This window comes from Bombus affinis, chromosome 1, assembly GCF_024516045.1.
Source record: "Bombus affinis isolate iyBomAffi1 chromosome 1, iyBomAffi1.2, whole genome shotgun sequence".
NCBI classification, from domain to species: Eukaryota; Metazoa; Arthropoda; class Insecta; order Hymenoptera; family Apidae; genus Bombus; species Bombus affinis.
In genome coordinates this window covers 19,507,645-19,529,369 of record NC_066344.1, presented here as the reverse complement: position 1 = coordinate 19,529,369, position 21,725 = coordinate 19,507,645, and the positions used below count along the sequence as shown (strand labels likewise).

At 29.8% G+C, this 21,725-nt stretch overlaps 2 protein-coding genes and 3 long non-coding RNA genes across 8 annotated transcripts in view; 2 read left to right on the top strand and 3 right to left on the bottom strand.

Annotated features, from left to right (window-relative positions):
• Nucleotides 1-21,725, bottom strand: part of LOC126918242 (uncharacterized) — a 487,823-nt gene that overhangs the window by 119,540 nt on the left and 346,558 nt on the right. The gene's annotated exons all lie outside the window — the stretch shown is intronic.
• The window catches only part of LOC126918005 (uncharacterized), a 327,710-nt gene that overhangs the window by 126,350 nt on the left and 179,635 nt on the right, over nt 1-21,725 (top strand). The window lies entirely within an intron of this gene.
• Nucleotides 1-21,725, bottom strand: part of LOC126918236 (uncharacterized) — a 241,084-nt gene that overhangs the window by 49,017 nt on the left and 170,342 nt on the right. The window lies entirely within an intron of this gene.
• LOC126917559 (trichohyalin-like) overlaps nt 1-21,725 on the bottom strand; it is a 132,976-nt gene that overhangs the window by 43,432 nt on the left and 67,819 nt on the right. The window lies entirely within an intron of this gene.
• The window catches only part of LOC126918225 (uncharacterized), a 136,079-nt gene continuing 128,950 nt past the window's right edge, over nt 14,597-21,725 (top strand). The window contains exons 1-3 of the long non-coding RNA XR_007711272.1: nt 14,597-14,707; nt 14,784-15,583; nt 15,699-15,936. This is a non-coding gene — a long non-coding RNA (uncharacterized LOC126918225). The remainder of the gene's footprint in view (nt 14,708-14,783; nt 15,584-15,698; nt 15,937-21,725) is intronic.

Here is a 21,725-nt window from a genome sequence, read left to right as displayed (position 1 = left end):
TTCCTTCCAAATATAATAATATATTTAACCATAGTATTTTATAGTTTGTAATTCTCCAAGGTATGATATCTCTCGAAGCATAAAGTATTGGAGCCTTCGAATTTGAAGGCTTTTAAACACCTTCGTAATGGAGTCCTCTAGTGTAAATGATTAAATTTAAAAATTATTAAAGCTAAACAAACGCAGTTCAATGTTTTATTATTATTTTATGCTGAATAGATGTGCGGAAATTATTGCTTATCAGTAACATTACGATAGTATTATTACCGGACGATAATATTAAAACAAAATTCACATGGGATGAAATTTCTCCCATAAAAATCCTATTTAAAAAAAGAACAATATTTCGTATGCGCAGATCTAATATTTTTCTAAAAATAATAAAAAATTTCATATCCAAATTTCCGAATTCTTCAACATCATTCCCTAAAATCACAGAATCCATCGAAGGATTCACATATAGCAGATTTCCTCCTTAATTCCACAAAAACCTATACATCTCAAACATGTCGAACCAGCCTCTTTCCGAACCAGGCATCACTCCCACAAATAACAGTAAGCGAAACCAGATTTAGGAAAATTCGATCGCACGCTGTGAATTTCTTCCGAGCAGATAACAAGAAATACTGGTGACGAAGTGTAACGGAAATTGCGCGACGATCGTTTAATATTCGATGGACTTTCTGCGATCTTTCTGTGGAAGATGACGACTCATTCAAAGGAGTGAAGGGGCAGAGAGAAAATCTCGTTACAGTGATGGGGCACGTTTTACGACTCAACGGAGTTGAACTGCTCCCGGAGTTTCGCAGTCAAAAGCAGCGAAATCGTTTTATTACCTCGGTCGAAAGCTCCTTGCCGCAATGTTTACGAGGATGAAAAGCATGCTGCACTTGCAAAGGTCTTTGCAACGGTGGTAGAAGTACCGATTAGCTTCGAAACAATCGTCACGAGACTGTTCTTACTCTACGTGCTCCTTTAGCACGGCTTGCTCGAATGACCACATTGCTATTTATGGGGTCACACGATCGCTTTTTGAACGACAGTTTGCGCATTGTTATGCTGGTATTTATTGCAAATCGTCAAAAGAGAATCGATATAGAAAAAAGATATAAATAAATATCGAAAAAGATTTATGTGAACATTTGGAGGTTTATTGCAGGGGTAACAAGTTTTAGTAGAAATTTAGTAAAGACAATTTCAGTTGAATTTGATTTTTGTTCTGTAATGAAAGCAAAAAGAAAAATAGACTGAAATTGTCTATAAAACGTTGTAGGAATATTTTGAAGAATACCGATTGTAAATGCATGATATAAAATTAATTCGAATATAATTATAAGTTTTAGGGAAGCGAGCAAGTATAATAAATATCGTTTTGAAATAAATGATGGAAATTAGAATGAAAATTTTTAATCAAAGAAAAGATTATCTGAATCAATACATTTTTTATAACTATTGTATTGGGTTATTGATAATGAATGTATTTTTCTACTTTGAAATTTCGGTCGTTTTTCTACGGGAAAGGTAGACGGAAGATTAAATAAAAATATTTTAATTTAATTGTAGTTGCCAACAGATCGGTGACTGTACGACAGTTGAATATTTTAAATTGTTACGTACATAATATACAAAGAAAATCGCAAAACTGGGACTGGTCACTAGACTTAATATATAATATAGTATATTATATATAGCATATGTAGCAGAAAAAAAATCATTTACTTACTTGAGAAACAAAATATCAGCTCTAGAAAATAATTTTTAACACTCGGAATGTCAATGTATACGTGTCAGAACAGAACAGAACAGCGAAAACAATGGAATAAGCAATATGGTTCCGAAATATGTTACACAGAATCATTATATTCATTTGTTTATTCAAATCAAAATACTAAAAAAGCCAGAACTAATTTTGGTCGGTATTGTAATAAAAATGTCTCATTCGTTCGCTAAGTACATTACCATTCTGTTAGTAGTAATGCTTGAAATTCAAAGAAACCACAAGATCAAGAACCAATTTAATTTCTAATAACTTTCAGTTAAGGATAACTGACATTACTATACTATTATACTTAATAAAACGAACATATCCAATAGTTAAATAGTCTTAACTAATTTTAGTCTTGCATAATTTTCCAATAAAAAGAGATCTTTACTTTATGTATGAAATATTGAAGCCTGTCCTCGTACGTACCGTTTTCCTAAAAGATATAATTTTTTTATATGAATTTATACAATTGACAGTTAAGACCTTATGTATGTATATCGAGAAATAGTAAACCTACAATGTAAATATTTTACATAAAAGTTAACGTAAAACGATATAATTCTTTATGAGATTTTTTCTTATGAACTTAATAAAAATATCCAAGTACAATTTCCTTAATAAGTTTAATAATAATTAAGAAACAAAAAATTTCTCATTTCTTCTAACACAATAATTCTTCATCATATTTATCAGGACATTTACTGTTTTTGGAAAATAGAAATCAATTTATTCTAAGAAATTTAAAATCATAATAGGGAAACTATCTTAGTAGAGGAAACACATAATTCACGTTTTAACTTATAGACATACATGGGAAAATTGCATGAACGTCACAGGCGTTCGTAAATGTGATTCGTCGGCCTCGTTCGTGCGTGTGAATGAAAGTAAAAGAAAACGACCGGCAGGATATTCGAGACACGAGTAGACAGCAGATCTAGATTCGAGAGGTATTTCTCATGATAATGGTAGATAAGGCGTTCGACTCGCGCGACGTTCCTTCTAATGGGAATTCCAGGAACGTCGTATGGAAATTCGTAAATCGGAATTTCCACCGGAACAGCTAATACGACAGTGTCGTATTAACGCATTTCATTTTTCTGTTGTAATGTATTGCCGTTTCCTCGATCAGTTAATTTCTAAAACTACAGTTAATAATTAAGTAATTCATTAGACTAGATTAGTAATTCATCAATTTAAATTGAATTTTTCACAGCATTTTATGAAATTAAGATAGCAGGGATGGTATCAATTATATTATATTTCATTATTTTTATTTAACGTTGCATCGACTACTAGGTTTATTGGTGGCTAGAAACAATCTCTAGTACCCTAGTGTCTTAGTACTTGGAATAAATAAAAATGAATTTTTGTGAATGGTTGAACATGAGAGACGTGCAGTTGGAGGTGGATTCTGAACCATCAGAACTTTCCTGGATCAAGCGCAGTACAACTATGAATAAATCAAGTGGTAGAGTCCCTGCCAACTGAGGCACTGTGGTTCCATCTGTATTGTGTTATAATTAGCGCATATATTTAAAACCAATGAATCAAAGAATATTTGTAAAAGATATTTGATATCGGAAAAATTTTCCAGATGTTACATAAAAATTCAAATCAAATGTATTATAGTATTTTTCAAGTACTCGATATACGTTAAATGTCAATTTCAAAAGTTGACATCAATTTTGCTGTCAAAAAATGATATCTAGTGCGGAAGATAGATCTTAGTCAAAGTAATTGACTTTATTCACCGGAAACATTTTTAGAAAATAAGAACAATTCTATTTAGGACAATTATAATAAGGACAATTAGGACAATTATAATATTAATAAGAACAATTCGATCATCATTAATAATATCATCGATTTCTTTTCTTTCTTTTCTTGTGTGTGTGTTCGCCAAATTCAAAGTAGAGACAAACAATAGTAACGTAAAAGAATTACTGTTTCTATATATTTGCAATTATACCACGTCCGTCATTCTCATTGGGGGTCGACTTTAAATAAAACGCGGTTGGCTCGACAATTTCCTGCAAATTTTATTTCACCCCCTGCATCTAAATGCGAGCGATTAATTGTTTGTTACTAGTGGTGTTCACTATTCATTGTGACCTGTCGACGACCGGTAATCCGCTGTAGGTTCGCTTTGTTTCCACGGAACTTCTCGAATTAAGCGTCATTGTAATTTTATGAAATCACTGACAACGCTTTCTATCTTCATGATAGAACGAGCTCTTCGAGGATCTGGCGTTGTTCATCAAAACTTCAACGACTGTTTGAGAAAGGCGTTCTTACCTTCGCCCTTCTCACAGTCCAGTGATTAGTGGAATTGGTCAATTTACATGATCGCTCAGAAGTATTCGGACATTTACTTATTTTGTACAAAATATATTTTAATTACAAAGTTACAAATAAATCAAATTGCAATAATTTTATTCTTTATGATCATCATAGTTGCATATAATTGCAATATATTTACTATAAACATTACGGCATGGATAACCATCTTAAGCATACAATAAGTGTTAAAAGTGATCCTACTGAATATTGCAGCTTATTATTTTAATGAATAATTTACTATTTAAATACTTTCATAACCTTTGCAAAATAATACCTACTTATTTTAAATATCTTGTAGCTTCTATATGCATTTTCATGATCGCTTCAAACTTTAGTGATGTAATTATAGTCGATTGTCATTAGAATAATGCTAATAAAATTTTTTAATGTTTCATCAATACATATTTGTAAAAAGTTTCTATAAGTGTTCAATATTTTCTTGACCTAATAGTATAAATTTCTTGAAAACTAATAGTATAAATAAATATAAATTAATGTAAATGCAAAAATCAGCTAACACAATGATCGAGAAATGCGGCGAAAATAGAAAACTTTTCCATAATTTTATATTATATAGAAACTCTAATAACGATTTTCTTACTTTTATTATACAACGATTTTTTTATTAGATAATTTTTAAATTACAACTGACCTATAGATCATTTAATAAATTTGATACGTCAGTATAACGTGCGAGAAGATACTACCTATTAATCCTAGAAGTCTAGTCCTTCAGGAATAGACTTATTGTAATCAATTAATTATTTTATATTGAAGCCGTGGACTTTTGTGCAAGCAGGGCAAGGGAGGGGAATGATAAGATTGAACAGAGTGTTAAAAAAGAAAGATTCGTGAACTTTGTCTTTTTCAGCCGTCTGTATTCTGGTGGGTCTACAACATACAACTACAATGTACTAATATGATTATATCTCCCCATTTAAACTGTTTTGTATAATTCACTCTCTTTTGGATTAATAAACGACGAAGCCCATCATACACACTTGGTGAAACATTATGTAATATTTTACGTTATTTAATCTACAATTTCAAATAAGATTTCATATCATTTTCCACAAGTATCTTAATATTTATTAGTATGGATATATATTAATAATCTTCAATATAATCTAATGTAGTTTTATAGAGAGTTATAGAAGTTATACTGTATTTAAACGACTTCATAGAGCTTGATCAATTAGAATGAATTAGACAAGGAACTAGTATCCGAATAAGTTCATGGTCACTGTATAACCGTATCTAAGATCAAGTACGTTTGAACGTCACTCATTGCAATTTGTAAAGATTTATGTTTATAATTGAGTAGTTTATTACGAGGGTAAATACCATCGTGATGAATGAATTTATTTACGAATTGTTCAGCTTGTATCGTCATTATTGGCGTGATTATCCACCAAATGAAAATTGATTGGGAATTGCAGATAATATATTAGTATTTTACGAGGGCATTACCATTGGATTTTTAGAGCGTGTGAAAGTGATGGACACATAGGCAATAAAGTCTTGTTGAATTTGAATATCGTAAATCACTTGTATAATCTTGTTAATGCGTCTTCTTTTATCTATGTACCTACTTGGGGTTAAGTATATTTCTATATCATTAGTTTATTATAATATCCAATACATTTCGTATAAGTTCGTATTAAGAAGAAAACATAGTTTGTTGGAAACAAAAAGTAGATCGCTAAAATCATGAAAAATTCATAAAAATCATAAAAGTCATTTCTGAATGACCTCAAAAAATTTATTGATCACATGCAACTTTGACCAACTTCAATACCGCTATAGAAGAATAATTTTGCTCTTGTAAACAGATTTTTTTTTACTGGTGGAGAGTTTATTTACAAGTATATACGAGTGGTACAAGGTGAGATTACGCGAGTTTTAACTGGCGAGTGTGGGATGTGTGTGATTCTGTTCGCATCGAAGCAAAGAGCTCTAGTGTTTCTATTCGGATAGCTGTCCACATAAGGAAAAGATTGGTCAGAGTAAAAAATACTTTAAGAGTAGGATTAAGTCATGGAGGAAAAGATTCCTTAGAGTCGACTACCTTTTGGTTACTTTGCGTGCTTACGTATGCTAATTCGACAAGGCACCTCCGTAGCAATCAACGGGCCGTATGGGCAAAGCTAAAGATTTTATGACCTTGACCTTTCGTCGTGATCGGCATGTTCGAGCGACTATCGCCTCTAGGAAATTCTCTCTTGGTGTGGGTTAATCACTGATGAGTACGACGAAGCGCAATGATATTGGAACCTGCGATTATTCGTCAATTATTAAATCACGAAATATAAATATATTTTATATACAGGGTGGTTGATAACTGGTGGTACAAGCGGAAAGGGGGTGATTCTACGCGAAAAAAGAAGTTGAAAATATAGAATAAAAATTTTTCGTTTGAGGCTTTGTTTTCGAGAAAATCGACCCTGTATATAGGACCGACTATCCAAAATACAGATATACATATGTTCAATATACATTATTCAACGTGCGTTATAATTCTCTTTCAATACAGTAAAAATTATAATAGTAGAGAATAAAAAATAATAACAATGAAAATTAGATAAATATATATGATGAATTATGTAATTTGATATTTATATAATATTTAAATATTTTAATATTTATATTAAATTATTTAAGTGTTTCTACTAAATCTCTACTTATTATTTCTATCTCTATAAATCATTTCTAAAAAAATGCAGTTTCTGCATCTTTGCTATAAACTTTACTCAGCTAAGATGAAACTTTACTTAGCTAAAATGAAATAATTTTTTCATTTGAAATTTTATTTAACTTTTTTAAAATCTTATCCTGTATTAATTTGAATTATCAAAGATTAACTAGCACACTATTAATAATAAGGCATTGATCATCACTTCCATGTGCGAAAATAATGGTTTTTACGCTTATAAAGCAAAATAAATGAATCTAAATCTATAAAATGGCAATAACTTTGCAAATGTTGTCAAGTAGTGGATTACTCGAATATTTACCTTATTTAACATCCACGACCATAACAGACACTAATAATTATAATTATATTAGTTATATTTAAGTATATATTATTATTTAATTATATTATTTAATTATATTATATAATATTTCAGGATGTAGTTGTTTTTCGCATGGCCTCAGTACTTTATTTGAACATTCGTAATAGAATGAGTGTACGAACGAGTCAGTTACGTTCTAATTTACTGCACCGAGTTGTCGAGAGCAGGAAACCGTATCGTGCATTAAAATAATTAACAGTTAAAGTAATTAGCCGTTGGTAAGTTAGTGAATGGAACGACACGCCTTATTTTTTTGTAGGAGGGCGTAATCTTTTGTTCATGATCAACGAAGTATCACTCAAGAACGGTCTGCTAATATTTTAAGAAACTGCATCCCTTAGATTTCGATTGAACCGAAGCTAATCGAATAACTATTGACACAAACATTGAAGCACATAGTGGATAGAAAATCAAGATGATTACAAATTATGCAGATAGCACTCATGGAATAAGTTTGCGTGAAAAAGTATATAAAATTACATTATATATCTTACATGACTTATTATAGAAACTTATTAAAAAAATTCATGATTTTTAATTTATGTTTCATACCTAAATTGATATACGCTAATTATACACGTAGCGAATATGTTAGAAACTACATTGACGTAAATACGAATTTCGCGAGTTTCTTTTATCGAAAGAACATTTCTATTTGACTAATATAACCTCTTTTAATGTAGAAACACAATTTTGTACTTGCGAAAAGATATGAAACCCACATCAATCTTGAAACATTTTCAACAAAAATTATCGAACTAATTTCAACGCGGTTCTAACGAGCTCTGTTAATAATGTCAGAAAAGCTGTATTCTTTCTGCCTTAAATGTCTTAAATAACGACGTAGAAAACTTTAAATAAGTTTACGATGAGACACCGCACGACTTTTGAAATTAGCACCCTAACAGTAATTAGCTTTAAACAAAAAGAGTTTCTATGCCAGGTAACCGTGCGAATCGAAGTAAAGAAAAGCACAAAGTACATACAACATGGTATAATAAAACTTCATTTTAATATATTTTCTTATTTTTAAATGTTGATTCAGTTAGCAATTCTTTATAAAAAAAAATAGGTTATTCGATTAAGTTATACGATTAGTTTTCGATATTAAAATTATATTGTATTGGAATCAATTTTATATTAATTTCCAAATAAATTTTATAATGTTTATTGAGTTTTTAGTTATCTGTAAATGGTCCATAAATCAATTAATACTTTCAATATTAAGATTATATAAAATATTATGTTGAATTACTTTGTTTCTAGTTAATAAATTTATTACTATCAAAATTTGTAGAAAATACATTGAATACTGTAAATTTATCTTGGGTATATTTGTACATATCTACTTTTTATAGATAAATGAGCTTTTAATTATTTATAAAATATCAATTAGTTCGCAGAACTAAATTTATTCTGAATATTATATTGAAATCTCTTGTTGTCAATTGTGTAACATATAATAAATGAGGGCTTATCGCTATAATTTAATTTATTTTTGAAATATATGTAAATTTATGTTATATGTGTTTTGGTGTATCTTGTTTAATAAAAAATTTTTATTGTTTTCTAAAATATGAATTGTACATTATGTTTCATATTTTACATAGAATTGTACAACGTATTTGCTTTGATTTATATGCTACTGTACGCATATTATATAACAATAAATTCATGTATGCATTAGTAACAATAATAATAGCAACAAAATTACATACAATTTACATGCATAATATCACTAGAGGAAAAATGTAAAAGCTTAACGGTGAATAGTGCGAAGTTAAAAAATATTAACGTTCTATTAATTATTATGTGATTTTGGTTACAAAAACTCATAAACAAAAATAAATGGAATTTCGTTCCTATTCATTATACAATTGTAAAAAGAACCGTCCGAACAGAGATTTCATCCGTTATGATCTAACATTTTCATTGAGCCCATTCAACAAATCATCGTTCAAAAACTTATCCCCTCTATGTAGAAAAAAAAAGGAAAATGCAAGAAAATATAAACAGTGAAAAAATATAAAGAGTAAAGAGAGGGTAATTGTGCGAAATAGACGGTGGAAACTGACGTCATGAAACATCCGTGAACTTGTTTGTTCCCCATTATTCGAAGGCAACACTCGTGCGTCTATGGACCTCTATAACGTTAGAATAACGGGGTATAGAGTGGCCATAAATGTAAATAGGTTCCGAAGTCACTGTCAACAATTACTAGCCGATCTCATTTTGCTGTGTCACGCACGGTACACGAATTGGTTGCGTGTATGCATATTGGGATGGTTATGTACCATCCAGGAACAGAAATCCATAGTTCGTTATTAGCTTATTGCGAATTTCCTCTATATCCGGTGGAATTGATGCTAACAGAATGGTTTTATTATTTATTTGTTTTTTTTATATAATTCATTCTTCGATTAAATAAAAATTGTGCGAATAATTTTGTGATCCGCTATACATATGCAATTATAATTGTAATTCATTTGCTTTTTATATCTATAATTAAATTTTCATAATTGCTAATATTATATTGAATTATTATATACAACGCACTGAAAGCATAAAATAATTGTTTATTTACAATAAAACATAGAGATATTTCCTTCATTATTAGTTCTGTAATAGTTTAATAAATATAGTAAATTTGCTATATTAAATTGTTATTTCACATCAATTTTACATAATTGAAATGATATAGATTTAAATATTTAAATAAAATACTTAAAATATAATTATTTATTTATTTCTTTGTTGAACATTTGAAACTTCAAGAGATTTATAGAAAATGATAACTGTTTATGTTGATGTTATTAAAACTGTTTATGTTATGTTAGCATGATTGAATACGATATGCAACTTATCAATGTAATTTACTATTAAGCACAATATTATAAAATATTCAATTTTTTTTTTTTCATATCTGATCTTGTCTGACTTTGGTGTTCATATTGTACATGTTTAAATTCGTCTTGACAGCTGCTTTCATAACATACAAGAAGTATTCTACTTAGAAAACTGAATGTCATCTTCATATCTCAAGAAACATTGTAAAAATAAAAAATTTGCATACGCTATCATGTTCCCCATAAAAAACATTGAAAATTTCCCCTTTTTCACTTTTATCGAATGCTTACTATTTTCGCGAAAAATGCTGGTACAGTATACCGTGAGCAGTTTGTATAATAACAACTTTAACTTAGGACTAATATTTATTATCTAACAGCGGACAACTTTACATATCATCAAGTTATTTAAAAATTACAAACATTTGCTATTATAATGGCAAGTATAAATGTGCAATACGAATATTTTAACACTGAAAATCGTTTATATGTAGGTACAGGAAATTTGTGAAATAAGACTTCTCTGAATTTCTATGATTAATATTTGACAAAAATTACATTCCATTTCATAATTCTAAATATATATATAGTCATACAACTACCATGGACAGTAATAGCTTTAATGATCATGAATAGTAATCATTTTAAATTATATATTGTAAGTAATGATAAATTCAACTCATTCAGATGGTTCATCAATTCGTATTATTAATAACGTAATTAATGATTTAAAAAGTAACATTATAGTATAATACACTACCGAAATCAGTTATAGTATTGATATTATAAACGGTCCAATTGTACTAATTAACTCAACAGAAGTAAAGAGATCTTATAAGGCTTAGTAGATTAAATGAAGGTACATTTGTAACCTTTATGACAACTAAAAAAAGAATACAAGCATAAAAGATGGGTATAAAAACCAAAATGACATGAGAAGTGTCTCTCTGATTATTTTTGGCAATATAATGATAAGTGTATAAGCAATGATGGAAAGGAAGTCAAATGAATATAATATATTATAAAGTAAAATAAACTGACTCCATGCAACTGATTCTTGTTCATATTTTTTCTCTTTCAACCTTGACGTTCATACAACTTTCCTTCATCTTTTATTCTAAAGCATACATGTGTACTCCCTTCCTTTTCGTCTTAATTACTGGTTCAATTATTTCTGTTGTTTGAGCATTGCAGTAAAGGAGAAACTGCTGAATAAATCACATAAATTGTAGATTTATTGCTTTTTCTATGTATGTACGAGCATAAAACATTTATGAATGATGAATATTCTGATCTTTTTATAACACTACGTAACGCTAGACTAGGCTTTGTACAGTAGTTTAATTAGAAATATCCCTTGTTTAACGTTCAGTGAAAAATGTTTACAACTGAAAACACACCAAGGACACTTGCTTTTAATGCATCCATTGATTTTAACAACAGAATAATTTGGATTATGTTCCAGTGTTTATGTCACGACATTCGATTTATATTATTACAATCAACTTGTTATTTCTGTTCTTAGATATTTCAAATGTTACAACATGCAAGTTGTGTTAAAAACTTTATATATTATGAAATGAAGAAATGTTCTGATATTTTTTTCGATAATTTGTTGATATATTATTAAATTTAAATTTAAAAAAATATGAAGTATTACAAAATTTTTCTCACTAACTAATATTTAAAGAGGCTGTGAATATATTATATTATGTGTACAACTGTTGAATTTAAATCAATTTGTTACCGTAAACTTTGCTGCATGTGACATAGGTACTAATATTACGCTGCTATTATCTTACTTATTATTGGTGCACAATTACATTTTTTCTATTCATAGTATTAATTACAATATTGTAAAATATGCAAATAAACGTATTATTAAAAATTATTCTTGTCATTAGCAAAGCGGGTTTTCCATATTACTATTTTTTTATTTTTATGCGCCGACATGCGCAATAGCAGGTTTTCTTATCAGATTAATACCATTCGCTCAGCAACTGCCACGCTTGTTTATCATAGTAAAAAGACATTGAGATATATTGGTTTAATGTGAAAAGTAGCTGGAACTCGCCACATGGTCATCGTAACACGGAAGAACTCGCATGAATTTAGCTTCACGATGACTAAAATTACTGTCATTTGCAATAGAAATCTATATAGCATTTGTACTGTAGTAAATAGTAACCGTGCATGGATTGGAAATCAAGTTGTGTTAATTCGAATTAGGTCGCATTTATTCTCATTGTTCAATTTCTTGAGGTCCTCGGGTTGAAGAGTAACTGTAGTAAAATACAACCTGCATCCATCTGGAGGAAATGTATTTTGTAACGATGAAAGAATTATTCAAATTGGTTGAATAGTTTCTGAGATTATCTTGAACACACATATATCTACATACGTACGGACCTCCTCTCTCTACAATATTAATAGTGGAAGATGCGAGAAACACGAACATTTAAAATAAAATTTAAATAAAAAACAAATTACAGGTAATGATCACTTTTTAAATATTTGTTTAAATATTTCTCTTTAGATTTTCTACAAACAAGGTAAAATAACAAATTCTAGAAATTATCATAAAAACATAGAACTTTTGCATGATAACAGAGACATTACTGTCCATAATCGTCGAAAGCCTTCCGAATAATTGCAGTCGGTTATTTGGCTAATTACGGACAATACGAAGCAATTAAAAATGAGGTTCACTTATTATCATAAATATCACAAATATTTGTAGAACTGGCGCCAGTGCAGTCTTTATATGTCTATTTTAAATATGTGATGCATATTATTCAATTCTCCCTTGGAGAGGAAATATATTTCATTCATTGCAAAATATGCAGAAATATTCCTCTTTTTTTCATTGTTTTCCTCTATAGCCTTCAAATTTTTCACAACCTTTTTTCTCTTAGTCTTTGGTTTTTACGCTATTGGTTTATTTTCTCTCTTTTTAGCTTGATTTATTATATATTTGTTTTTCTTCTTTCCCTTTTAATAATTTTTATTGGATGGGTTTTTTTGGCGTTAAAATTTCTAAGTGCTTCTTCCTTCTAAATAATATTTTGGTTTCTATTACGGCAGTATCCATTATATCTTTAACGCAATACTTTTGTTTCATTTATTTTGATCGAAACAGAATTATTTTAACTACTGTTTACTATACATTGCAATGTCTACTATCAGCTGACTATCGAATTTATTTAAGATATAAGTGATTGCTGAATCGAAATCTGATATTGTTTCTTTAAATTTAGAATTCGTAAGACCAGCTTCCTAGATTTGTCACCGTCAAATGAATAATTTATATAAATTTCTGCATAAATAATGGGGCAAAACCAAATGTAAGTTATCATATGCAATATGCAAATTGACATAACTTAAAAAAGAACGATTGGCTCAACAAATATTCTTGAAAACATAAAAAAAGTACATATAATATTATTTTAAATTAAATAATAACGTATTGAAACTAAATTTGGCACGATATTTTTGTTTACAAAGTTATAATACGAAAATACAACAACAAAAGTATTTTTAAAAAATTGTCGAATATATATTTCGTGACTTACCTTGAAATGTACACATAACCTATCGCCGAGAATATTTTTCTAGCACTGAATGAATTGAGTTAGTTCGCGAGCTGCAACAGCGGAGGGAGATCGCGAATATCATTTGGGGGACGTCCTGATTTATTCGATGTATTTTATCATTTGTAACTTATCATAGAAATACGTTCACAAAAGTTTAGTCGCGAACTAGGCGAGCTAATTTCGTAATTTATGTGCTGAATATATTATAAAATTAATAATAACATAAATGTGCGTAATACACGCATTCTAATACATATGAAATAATGCGTTATTTTAGATACGATTGATTCTTTAAATAATTAGTACTTTCGTTTAATTCATATGAATACAAATAATCTTATTTTTAATGTATTGTACAATTATAACAATCATATATTCAGTTAAGATATAACATCCTTATACGTATAACAATAATTAACAATTACTTCGTTATACGAAATAATTAGTATTTGTTTTCAGTGTATTCTTTTAATAAATGAAATTTCTATCTCAATTTCTTAATTTTATATTTTTATGACAATTAAATGCAATATTTCACGTGAAATTTTTCAGATCTCTTGGCGAAGTTTAATGTTACTAATATTGTAAATCTTAGAACAGTTGATTAAAATTATATTTTGAATTAGGAAATGTTCAATGGATTTAATACATTATTTTTACATTAATTACTTCTAAATTTTCTGTACGTTGTCCATTTAAATACAATACCAACTTTGAAATAAAGTTTGTAGAATAAACAATGTACAAATTTCATTATGGCAATAGATAAAGCTTTTGTAATCGTTTTGTTTCTTTACAAAATGTTCGTTTATTATTAAATAGGATGTTCATTGTTCTTGAACATGTCTGGAAAACATTAATTACTTGTTTACTCAATTATTATTTATTATTAAACGCAAATATTAGCAACATAATTTTTATTGGATCTCATTGACATTTCAGTGAATTACTTACTTAATAACTTAAATTAAATTAATTAATTACTTAAATAATTATCCATTGAAATAGACCTTCAAATGTTATTGAAATAAATATGAGATAATTCACATCGAACTGCTGAGCCGTCCAGACATATTTACATTGCTAATCGTAAGTGTCGTACGATATAGAGCGATACCGTGCTAGTAACTACTCACATACACGAGTGATTTTTAATACTTTTTAGCGAATCTTAACGTCAGGGTTAGTAGCAACGCGGTCATGCCACCTGCGGAGGCAGGGTATGATCCATTACTGCAGTAAATAAATCCAAGCCAGGAACGAAGATGGTAGATACATATTTCTGAGTACAGAAATTTTGGAACTAACGTCACCAATGTTGGATCTAACTAGAGTCACTACAATCGAAAATACTCAGAACAATAGTCAACGCCTCATGGCATGTCAGCAACGAGGATATACGCAAAGACCTACAAATACCAATGGTCAAGGAAGAAATCGGCAGATACGCAAAAAGATACAAAAAAAGAATGGCAACACATCCAAATCAACCGGCTGCTGAAATGAGCAAAAGCTGCATAAAAAAAAGACCAAAAAGTAAACATCCCACTGACCTTGCTAAAGAAATAAAATAGGCAAACTCGAAGATGGTAACCCGCTGGGGATAGCCATATGCTATTTAGCAATAAGGTTAGGAAAATTTACCAAATGTCCAGCTGGACAAATTCTAAAGCATGAATTAAAAAAAAACAATGTTGGATCCAAGATATATATGTAAACTTCCTAAGAGTTCAAACGCGGATAAACAAAGGGACTTTCTCTGTTTAACGGATAATGTGACTTTATTTGTCGTTACGAACAGCCGATTTGCTAAACAGTCATTTCACAGACGGACAGTTAGAGAAGAAGAACGATTTCGAGCATTAGAAATAGACACGATTATAAGAAAGGATTATTTAGAACATTGAAGATTGACAGAAGATGAGTGGTAGTTTAGGACATGGAAAATCGATTCTCGATTTTCAGGTAGACCTTGTACAAAGCTTTGCTATTTATTCTTATTTATTGTTATTAATTATCATTAATTGTTGTTTAACTCTGTATTTTATCTAAGCATTGTTACAATAAACTCGATTTTCAGACTTAAGAATCGGTCCCTGAATTATCCGAGAATTGAATATTATATATATATATATATATATATATATATATGTCGGGTTAGCGTTAGGTTCATGGGCGTATAACGAATCTTCATTCGGACTAACCATCGTTGTTGTACAATAGAGATTATATTTACTGGTATAAATATTGATTTTTACAAAGTTTGACAAATAACCGTGGTGATTAAACACTCGAGATGTTAGTGACAATGTTCTTAGGTTCAATAACGAATCCACGATCAACGGGGTAACTCTTTGTTAAATGTAGAATATATTTTGAAGCACAAAGTAACGTTTGCTGTGACGTTCGGTATAATACAGCACGTAAAGACGATGTGCAAACTCTCCAAGGTGATCGCAAGAATAAAAGACTGATGGAAATTTTCCTCTCCTTACGATCGCGTTTGTTCGTTGCATATTGGCCGGGGATATCAACAAAATTCCAGCCGCCGTTGCTAGGCAGACCCGCGTAGAGCTGACATTGCTCCTGCCCGGGGTTTGATTGTTAATACAACATGTCCCACAATATTGGCACTTCTCTGTTAGGTAAAAACATTCATCCCGTGGCCGTGGCCACGTTCGGCGACCGGTTGTGTCTCCTCGAGCCCAAGCCCACCGTCACAAATCTCGGGCAAACATAATAGAATTGAATCATAACAACTATTTCTAAGTTTTATCATTTAAGTACAGCTATAATAAATAGTCTAGACTAAAGTATTGGGGATCTTCCCAAAAATTCCAAAAGAAAGACCCCGATGTTCCCTCATCTCCGACATATATTGGGAGAGGAAGAAAGAGTTTGTGGAATTCCCTAGAGTGGGAAAAAATATTATAGAAGACGTTAAAAGGCTGACGTTGTTGTGAGTGCCTCCGGTTTTTGTCTTAACCAGGAGTTGTACCACATATATCCAAATCAAAGGCGTCTGTTCTTAAGCAATAGTTGTAAAAACGACCTTGACTACATAACGGTTTGACTCGACACAACACGTGTCTCTCAAACTCAAGGAAAGGCCAGAATATAACGCTGAAAACACAGAGATTCTTGAAAAGTCTAACCCAGTATCAACTTACGCATGGGTAATAATAAGTAACACACAATCAAGTAAAAAAACAGTTATTTTAGCTGAATCTCCAAAGTTTACATCTGTATATACCTTGACAGTAAACAGATCTATCAACTCCTGTCAAGTAGGCAACAGAATCGGAATTCCTAGTGTAAAAACTATTCCGCATCACCCTCCTGACGATGTAGTAACCACGCTAATGTTATTTACATTAAATATTAATAGGAAAAGAAGATATATATATAGTTTACAGAAAGTTATTTATTTATCATATGATATACATAAAAACTTACACTAATTCTGTATCTTTTTAATAAATCTAACAAAATATTCATTCATAATATTCATTACAAATCAAAATATTCATTACATATAGATATCTGCAAATATTCATTGGAATAAATACAGCGGAAGAGAACTTTACTAATTCTGATAAAGTTTAAGATAAAATAATTGATGGTGAGTCAGACACAACAGGTAGCAAAATCCTATTTATCTATATCCTATTTGTCCTATTTATCCCATAATCCTATTTATATATATTTTCATCCTAAGTTTCAATATAAGTTCAATATACAATGTTTTATAAAGCCAAATAAATGGCGCATTAATCTTTCAAGAAAAACGTAATTCATTCAATTTTCCCACTTTTTTTCGTTGTGTGATTTATATTCACGTTACGCTCGTAATACATGTACTTCGTTACTAAATTTCATGAAATGAAAGTACGGCATTATCATAAGTACAAGCTATCGCAGTTTAATAACTTCATTTAGAGAACCACTTTGTAGTTGGAAATTTTGTATAAACCAAAAATTAGAACTTAAACGTAATTCATATTAAAAAATTTACATTTTGCTTTTTCAGTACAGTATTTTTTGCCATTGAAGATTTTCAGATAAACGTTTCATAAAGTAACTTTAATGGGTTATTTCCACAATATTTATTAATATATCATATGCTAATACATCTATTTGAATCATGTAGATTACAATTAATGTTGATATAGACTAATTTAATATATATATTAATTCTATTTCATTTATTTTATGTATCTATTTTTGATCGTACACATTTTTAAAGTAAAATGATTAATTTTAAAATTAATTTATTTATAAATTAAATTAGTTCTATGATAATAAATCTTAGTGATCTTTACAAGAAAGAGATTTTACAATTTATAACATGAAAGTTTCAAATACTTCGTTCACATTGTTTAATTCATTGCAATTGAAAATAAGATTTATTGTCATCGATGAATTTTATATTATAGTATTTTATAAGCAGCTGATATTTATTGCTAAATTAATATTTGTAAATAATTCACTACGTACACGCCTATTACTACAATAGTATGAACTTTATAAAATTAAATAAAATTAACTTAAATAAAAATTGGATAAAATTATAAGCGTAATTCATATCAAGAAAGATTTACATTTTGCGTTTTCAATACAGCATTTTTTTTCTATTAAATAAAAAGTGTTCGTATACTTTTATCATCCTTTTAACGTAACTACGATGTCGTAACAAGAAAAATTGTGTCATTTCAGTCACCTTATACCACTGATTAGTCAAACATTTGGTATGCATTTTTTCAATTAAAAGTTTTTAATTAAATTTGCTGCTCTAATACCGTTGTAAAATTTCCTGGCGCATACAACACCTTCCATTGATCTTCGTCTTCCCGCTAGTCAATCAGTTTTATTACATTTTTTCTACCTCGTTATACGCGTGCTGGAATTCCAGAGTGCGAAGTATATTACACAGTACAATTTTAGCTTCCATAATATCGTAATGCTATAATATTGGTCCCTAATATGAAACTTTTGGATATTTGAAGGAACGCTATTTTCAATTTTTTAGGAAACTGAAATTAAAATCTTAAAATTAAAGTCTTAGCCTATAATGGCTCATAAATGAAAGGTTCTTAACAAATTACTTTAGTACAATGAAAATTAATTTTAGGATAAATAGAAAACTTAATATGATATGTTACCTTTTGGTTATTAAATAGTGGAGGAACTAAATTGATTTAATAAAAGATATACACATATAGTATACAGTTTAGTGTGATATGTATTAGGCATAAAACAATTTTTTAAAAATTGATTTTTTGAAAATTGAATTTTTTAAAAATTGATTTTTTGAAAATTGAATTTTTTAAAAATTGATTTTTTGAAAATTGAATTTTTTAAAAATTGATGATTTTTTAAAAATCAATTGAGATCAAAGAAATATATAAGATGTATATAATATAAAATATACACATATCAAAAAGATGAAAATGCACATCAATTATTGAAATATATAATATGTTACGTTGCGGCAAAAATTCTGAGTGTGGAATAGGGAAAATGTTAAGTCTTTCCGACAAACTCACAAAATTTACCAACCAATGTCGGTATGTATATGTAACTCAGAAATATTATGAAATCAATATTCATTTCGTGCTGCTACCGAAATTAATTATCAAACTTTAACATTTACTAGATATTGAGCTGCGGCAAATGTCAGAGGTTTCATTTAGGGACGTGTACGTACATAATCGCGATTTTGTTTGTTTTGATGGCAAGCGACAAGGGGATTGTTCAGTCGGGTGACAAAGTTTACACATGTGCGCACGCAGTAAAAGCTTTTTTGTTCCAATTTATACGTTATCACTGCTCCTTCATACTATTATTGAAGTAAAATGATCGTAAAGGAAAGATTCTATGAATAGGAATCTGAGATTATGTTGTGAAATAGGAGCAAGTAGGAGAATCGCGCAAGTTGCTCGCTCGAAGAGATATGGTCTAGATAGATGTTACAATTTTGAGATTATGACGTTCATAGCTTTACAAGGCTTTACAAGGTCATTACAGGGTAAAATAAATATCGGTATGAAGTGTTTCCCTCAAAATCGTACAACATTTGGTTCAACCATTTCTTTATTTCATCAATAGTTTTCCAGTTATTTACGTGTTTTCAGATAAAATGGACACACATATGATATAAATGTTCCTCTTTATGGTAAATATTGACACAAGGGGATCCAGCTCCAATTACTTTAACCTTGACACATATCGTCAAGAACACTCTACTGAGTAATCTCCAGAAGGTTTTAGTCGTCGCTCCTTATTTCTCAAGAAATTATTAACAAAAAAGATCTATGAAAAACAATACATGGTAGGTATGTATGTATGGTAAAGAAGCAGCACACGCGTTGCTTGCTCGTTCCACTCGCTCGTAAAGATCTAATCCAACCTAATATCAATCCTATACGTGAGTGAAGCGGGCGAATGAGGAACTTTAAGAAATTTTTATGAGCGAGTGGTTTTTCTTTAAAATAAAAGCTGAGAGATAAACGCTAGGGAGCGACAGCTAAGATCCTCTGGAAGTTGGTCAGGAGAATAGTCCTTGATAATATATATCAAGGTCAAGGTTAGGATCATTGGAGCTGGGTCCTTTTTTGTCAATATTACTGATTTACAATTCAAAATACGAGAATAATAATAAATATACAAAAATTATTCAGATAGTAATTATTCAGAAGGAAATTTTAAAAATATTTGATTAAGTGTAATTATAGAAAAAACTGGTTTCAACTAAGATGAACAGAATAAAAAATCACTGAAGAATATATACTAATTGATTGCTAAAGTTATCAAAACAAAAGAAGACGACGTAACATCTCAAATAACATTAAGTCAACCCCAAATAACAAGGAAATAGTAAAACATCCTAAAAGACATAAACCTTTTTCTTTTAATTTATAATGCTAAACAACATAGACTGTAATTGACTTCTAGGTGAACTTGTAGAAATGTTCCATCCTCTCCCATTTCGTTGATTTTGTAGAATTTGATGATGTTATAGAAATCAACACTTTGAACAATTTCTTCTTATACATGTAATCCATGATTGGCCTCAGTTTCCAAGACATTCGCTAAAATCTGTTAGTGCTGCTACACTGTATTTCTACTTATAATTTTGCGTCTGTGGCAGCATATGTATCAGTTTGGTTCCTAACTACCAGTCGATTCATAAACGAGTATGGGGTGAACTTAAAGCCCCCGCACATAACTGAACATGACAAAAAATGTCTATTATAATCTATAATGTATTATATTATATATATTATAATATATAATTATTATATTATTATATAATATATTATAATATATTTAATTAACACGTTGACTGCCACGCGTGTTTTCAAAGAAATCTCCGTCAGGCCACGCGTGCAGCAGTACCAAGCGTTCTCTGCTAGGTGCTCCCATTGATATTTTAGTAATGCGAGTCGCTCATGTGGTCCTTAAGAATGATCTTTCGTTTCGTTTGTTCGCAACATTAAAACCATTAGCTGTTGTTGAATATAATGAAGGAAAGTGTGGTATAGATTATTCCGACCAAATGGTTTTTTATGCCACCACAATTAGAAAAGGAATCAAGTGGTACAGAAAACTTGGCATTCAACTCCTTCTGGGAATTTCTGTTGTAAACGCTTTGACGGTTTACAAAATTGCAACAAGGAAGAATATAAATATTAGAATATTTAGACAATTATTAGTTGCAAAATTATTAAGGTTGTCTGAAAATACAAAAAATCCTTGTCTTCGACGGAGTCAGCATAATATCGCCGTTCGGAAAAACGATTCCGGAGACAATCATGAAAACTACGTTATGCAAATAAAAGACGTCGAATGGACCGAACAAAGGCACAAAAGAATTTGAAGAAAACAACAACTTATTGTCCAAATTGTCCCGACCAACCTCAGCTATGTATAGAATGCTTTAAAGTTTTACATTCTAAATAATTTTTTAATAAACCATTTTCGTATTACTTTTATAACAATTCAACAGTTTTATTATTATGGAATATCTTTTCAAATACCTACGACGATCCTTCGCAAGTAGTCAATTAAGCAACACCCGAATATGCGTTACGTGGCCCGACCAGAA